We start from the raw sequence: 6,000 nt of genomic DNA on the forward strand, positions 1-6,000 counted from the left end.
CTGTATAGAAATTCGTTTGTGCAAAAAAAATGTGTTTTTAAAAAAATCTTTTGCAATACTGTATTGTTATTGTTTAATCATTTATTTCTGTTAATCAGACACAGCTAAGTATGATACAGATACTTTACAGCACTGTAAGTACTGTATGGCACTCAAACTAACGATGTCTGCATTAATTGTTTCTTTTCATTTTCAGAAGGTCATCATAATGTTTAACGCGCAGAAATGTGATACTGTAACACGCCCATGCGTTTCACACTGCTCCGTGTATAATACAGATACAGTAAACACGCTGCTCTGTGTAAACTACAGATACAGTACTGTGCACACGCTGCTCTTTGTATAATACAGACATTGAATTGCTATTGGATTTTTATGACAACATCTCGCGATCGCCCACTTGAGTTTCTCGACGGTATTGCAGGCAACGTTAAAATGCCCTTTTCTGATCCGGATAAAACGATAAACAAGCAGCGTGTTTAAGTCGGCACGATTCAAATAAATTGCGCGCCATCTCATGGGTTTTCCGATCTACACACCGCGTTAAATGTTCGAATAACGGCCGCTCCATCAGTACACCTAGCTATATCCGATCTTTACTTTGGGTAATGCACTATGGTAGTGTACAGGCATACCCCGCATTAACATACGCAATGGGACCGGAGCATGTATGTAAAGTGAAAATGTACTTAAAGTGAAGCACTACCTTTTTCCCACTTATCGATGCATGTACTCTACTGCAATGATCATATACGTGCATAACTGATGTAAATAACACATGTGTAACAGGCTCTATAGTCTCCCTGCTTGCGCACAGCTTCGGTACAGGCAGGGAGCCGGTATTGCTGTTCAGGACATGCTGACAGGCGCATGCGTGAGCTGTCGTTTGCCTATTGAGAGATATGTACTTACTCGCGAGTGTACTTAAAGTGAGTGTCCTTAAACCGGGGTATGCCTGTATATGGTTTTGTCTCCTTTTCCTGAGGTACACATCATCACAAAGATCCAAGCTTTTTTTCATCTTAGCTGCATCGTGTTTTTTGAGCCTCAGCGCCAGAGAGGTCTGTTTTTGTTTGTATTTACATACTGGACATAAGACACCCAGTTGGACTTTTTAGGCTGCTATTGGACATTATCAAAGGACAATCACATGGGACTATAAGTTATTTTGATCATTTTTGTTGGTGTGTTTGATTTTAATTGATTGTCATTCATATTTTGTAAATTCGCAATTTAGTGAGTTATTATTATTAGTAGATACTAGCGCTTTTTGTGCACTAATTATTAATTTTGACATACATTTACAGTATTTGTTGAACTTTAGTCAATCTACGAGATTTTTGTATGATCTTAGGCAGCTGCCCATAGGTCTTGTCTGACCCTACAGCAAAGTTTTCAACAGTTTGAAATAGTGACATAAACATTATGCCCCCCAAATTTTCAACAGTTTGGTTCAACTTGGCGGCTCAAGGTCGAATGTAAGATCAGAATAGCTCAGTAAATACAACTATCACCCACCTTATGCGGATCAAGCTAAATCCTTATTTGGAGAGCTGGGGGGAGGGGGGGGTTCGTCCAGACCTAGTAATTAGAACCTTGAGTATTAAAAATTCAATAGGATATAATCAGAGGGAGTACAGTAGTTCGATTTAACAACAGTTATGGTCTAATAACTGGGGCATGAATGCATTGGTGGGGAAGGGTTCTGGTCTCTTGAAAGCATGCTAGTTAACTCTACTGAACATGACAAATAATTAATAAAACTACATATGAGAGATTTAACATACACATGTGACGGGACAGACTAAAATGCTTAATGTGAAAAACGCTTAATGTGGATAAATGTGTCAAGACATACACCAATTGCCTTCAATCTTTGCACAGTACATGCTTTGCACTCCCCCAAGCTATTCTGAAAATGTCATGGCTTTTCATAACATGCACTGCAAATTATGTACATTAAGCACTTTCTGAAGGTGTCAAAACATAAACCCATTAACTTAACAATTGGCACATGATGTGCTGTATACTAGCCATAACTATCCTGAAAATGTCAAGGTGTTTGCTAACACACACTGCAAATTATTTACGTTGAGCACTTTAAGAAGGGCAAAATTCTTAATATGGACGTGCTTAACTTGGGTTAATGTGCCATAACATAATCCAATTGCCTTCAAACTTGGCAGAAGACATACTTTATACTGCCTGCAACTATCCTGAAAATTTGGCTTTTGCTGACAAACACTGCAAATTATTCAAGTTAAGCCCTTTCTGAAGGACTACAGTCTAAAACGCTTAATGTGGATCAATGTGCCAAGGCATACACCATTTGCTTGCAAACTTTGCACAGTACATGCTTTGCACTCCCCCTAGCTATCCTGAAAATGTCATGGTTTTTCTTAACATGCACGGCAAATGATGTATGTTAGGCAATATATGGAAGTGGAAAAGTGCTTAAAGTGAATTAAAGTGTCAAAAAATAACCAGATTAACTTAAAACTTAGGACATGATTGGCTGTATACTGCCCACAACTATCCTGAACATTCCATGGCATTAGCGAATACATACTGCTAATTATTCATGTTTCACACTTTAAAAAGGGCAATATGTACATAATTTTGTTTAATGAACTAACCATTTCCCACATTCCTTGTGTAAGTGGAGTTATTTGAGTGATGTTTATTTAACCCTTATGTGCCCCCTCCCCCCAAACCAGGAGGGGCAGAGCTCTGTGTTTGTTGATGTATGGGGAATGAATGCAACGTGTGAGTGCATGTCCCTCCTTTCACTCTCCCTAATGTGGAGGTACTTATTATGAAAGTTGTTGTAAGGGGGATGCTGATAGGGGAAAATCAATAGTTACACTCAGGCCAACCCATTAGAGAAACCCTTGTGAGTGACCACCAACCTCCCAAACAGGGTACCTTAAAGGGGGTACTCTCAACATACAATCCCATATTCTCAACCTTCACACACACCTCAATCATCATTCAGAGTATCGCCAGGGCCCCCAAGTAATTTGGGCTGGACAACTTCCACTTCATACATTAACTTCTAGCTCATCCAGAGTATCACCAGAGAATCCAAAGTCATTTGGGCTGGACAACTCTCAGTTCATGCACTCTCATCTAATTCCAAGCTGCCAGGATGTCCCTAACAGTATTGGCAGACAATACTTAATCCGGGTAGTGGGAGAAACCTGTCCTAGGCCACATTCTATTCAGTACCTTCCATGAACAGTGTCAATCCCTGCCTCAACACCATTAGGAGATGCTGATATAGCATAACGTCAGTCACCCATAGTGTCCCTGTACTTTAAGGAGTCTTCCTGATTGACGTTAATCTCACTGATCCTGATATTGACCGAAACCTCAGAGTTGGATAACATTACTCCAGATCTCCCTGGAATTTTTTTTTTGTAACTTAGATTTTATTGCATTTTTTCCAAACAAGTGATACAAAATACGGTGTACATTACATATAATCTTGATGTTAATCTCCGCTAGAAACAGTACCGTATGTCCATTCGTGAGATATATTCCATTTTTTCGGGCCCTACTAAACCGGGTTGTTCTGGGTGAGCTAGTGATACAGATAACATAATTCACATAATACAAATAATTCAGATTGGTAAAAACAAAAACAAACCCCCCCCAAAAAAAGGGGGGGGTAGGGGGTAGGAAGGGGTGGGGGGATAGAGAGGGAGTAAGGGGTGGTGCGGACAAGAGAGGAGCCTCAGCTCATGCTAGATCCCTCATCTGCTCCTGGTAAGGCTCTTTGTGGGTTGCGTCCTCTCAGAATTATAACCTCTGTAGGCTTTCTGTCTTTTTGTCTGCATAGTCGTTGTGTGCTAAATTTCCACTCCTAAAGGAGAACGCATCTGCATCTATCACAGCCAGATGGTGTTCCTCTCAACCCCGGGGATATCCGTCTGTGCATCCAAGGCATCCACACTTTGAGATATTTGGTGCCAGTGTCGTTAACTAGACTCGTCAACTTTTCCATCTGACAGATAAACCACATTCGATTTCGAATCTTTGGGATGCTTGGAATTTCGGGGCGTTTCCATAGTGCTGCGATCTTGCTCCGCGTGGCTATTGCAAAATGTGCTATTAATTTATTGTTTGCTTTAGACAGGCCCGTTAACAGTCTATTCAAGAGGAATAGCCATGGGTCTGGGGGAATAGTGAGGTCGAAGATCCTCTGTATCCAATTTCTGATTTCTTCCCATAGTGGGGAGATCCGCGGGCAAGACCATAGCATATGTAACAGATCGTCCGATCCTCCGCACTGCCTGGGGCATATTGAGGAGGATCCAGGCATGAACTTGGCAAATTTCATTGGGGTGAGGTACCACCGCATTAGGACCTTATATGCGTTCTCCTTTAGTGTGGTTCATATGGAACTTTTTGCCGTGGCTGATATATAGCGTTCCACTCGTCGTCTTCTAATGTCTCTCCCGGGCTCTTTCCCATTGGGTTCTAAATGACGGTGGCTGTTGTCTAGAGCTCGCAGAATCAACTACTTCCTTGTACAGTTGTGATGTGAGTCCCTTTGTGTCGGTCTCTGCCAGAGAGAGCTTTATGAATGACGTAAGGGGGAGGGGTATGGGACAAATTTGTTATAAAATGCTCGTAGCTGGAGGTACCTAAAAAATTCTGAGTGGGGTATATCTTTTTCTAGTCTGACGTGATCAAACGTTTTAATCTTTCTATTGTATCCCTCCAGATCTTTGATTCATACATAACCTTTTTGTTTCCAAATTGATGCATCTCACTCTAGTAGGCCAGGAGCGAACTTGGGATTGTTCCAAATTGGGGACATTGAAGAATTACCCGTTGTGAGGGAGTATTTAGTCTTATTTGCCTCCCAGATAGACAACGAGTTGGTCATTGAGGAAGCGGCATGTCAGCAGATCGTCGTGCTCTTTTAGGTAGCCAAATCAAGTTGCGTATTTTTAAAGGAGCGCAGTCAGCACTCTCTAATTTCACCCACAGTTTTAAATGTGGATTAGATTGCCATTGAACAATTTGGCTTAATTGAGCCGCTTTGTAGTATGAGAGCAGGCAGGGTACCGCTAGGCCCCCCGCCAGGACAGATCTTTTCATATTTAATTTATTGACTCTCGGTTTTTTCCCTCCCCAGATAAATTTAGAGATTTCAGACTGAAGTGAGAGCAAATCCTTCAGTCTGAGTGGCACTGGTAACGTCTGGTAAAGTTATAGGATATGGGGGAGTAGGTTCATTTTGATGCTATGTATCCTACCTATCCAGGATATTCGTACAGAGGACCATTTATGGAGGTCAGCTATCAACGTCCGAATTAGGTTGGGATAATTTGCATTGTAGATGTCTTTGATGTTCTTGGTTATGTGGACTCCTAGATATTTTATATATTTCTGTTGCCAGTGGAAGTTAAAATTTAGTTGTAGTAATTTCTCTACATGTCTAGGGAGATTGATGTTGTGGGCTTCAGATTTAGCTTGATTTATTTTAAATCCTGAGATGGTCGAGAATCTGTCCAATAAATCCAATAGGTTTGGCAAGGAAGTGAGGGGCTTTGAGATAATTAGTAGGATATCATCTGCGTACAGGGCCGCTTTATGTGATTGAGAATATGCGTTTAACCCCGAGATATCCGGGTTGCCTCTAATTTGCGCCGCCAGTGTTTCTATACATAGAGCGAACAGAAGAGGGGATAATGGGCATCCCTGTCTCGTGCCGCTCTTAATTTGGAATGGGAGATATGGAAAGCCCTGATGTATTAACCTGGCGGTAGGTCCTGAGTATAGAGAGAGAATTGCTCTACTCACCTGATCCCCAAAGCCAAATGCCGCAAGCGTCTCCTTCAGCTAAGGCCAGTCTATCCTATCAAAAGCTTTTTCTGCAGCCAGACTTAACAGCATACTTTGTGTGTTATTTTTAGTAGCCAATTCTACCAGATCAATAAATCGCCGGGTATTGTCCGCTGCCTGTCTGCCTTTAATGAATCCGACCTG

This window comes from Ascaphus truei, chromosome 2 (genome assembly GCF_040206685.1).
Source record: "Ascaphus truei isolate aAscTru1 chromosome 2, aAscTru1.hap1, whole genome shotgun sequence".
NCBI lineage: Eukaryota > Metazoa > Chordata > Amphibia > Anura > Ascaphidae > Ascaphus > Ascaphus truei.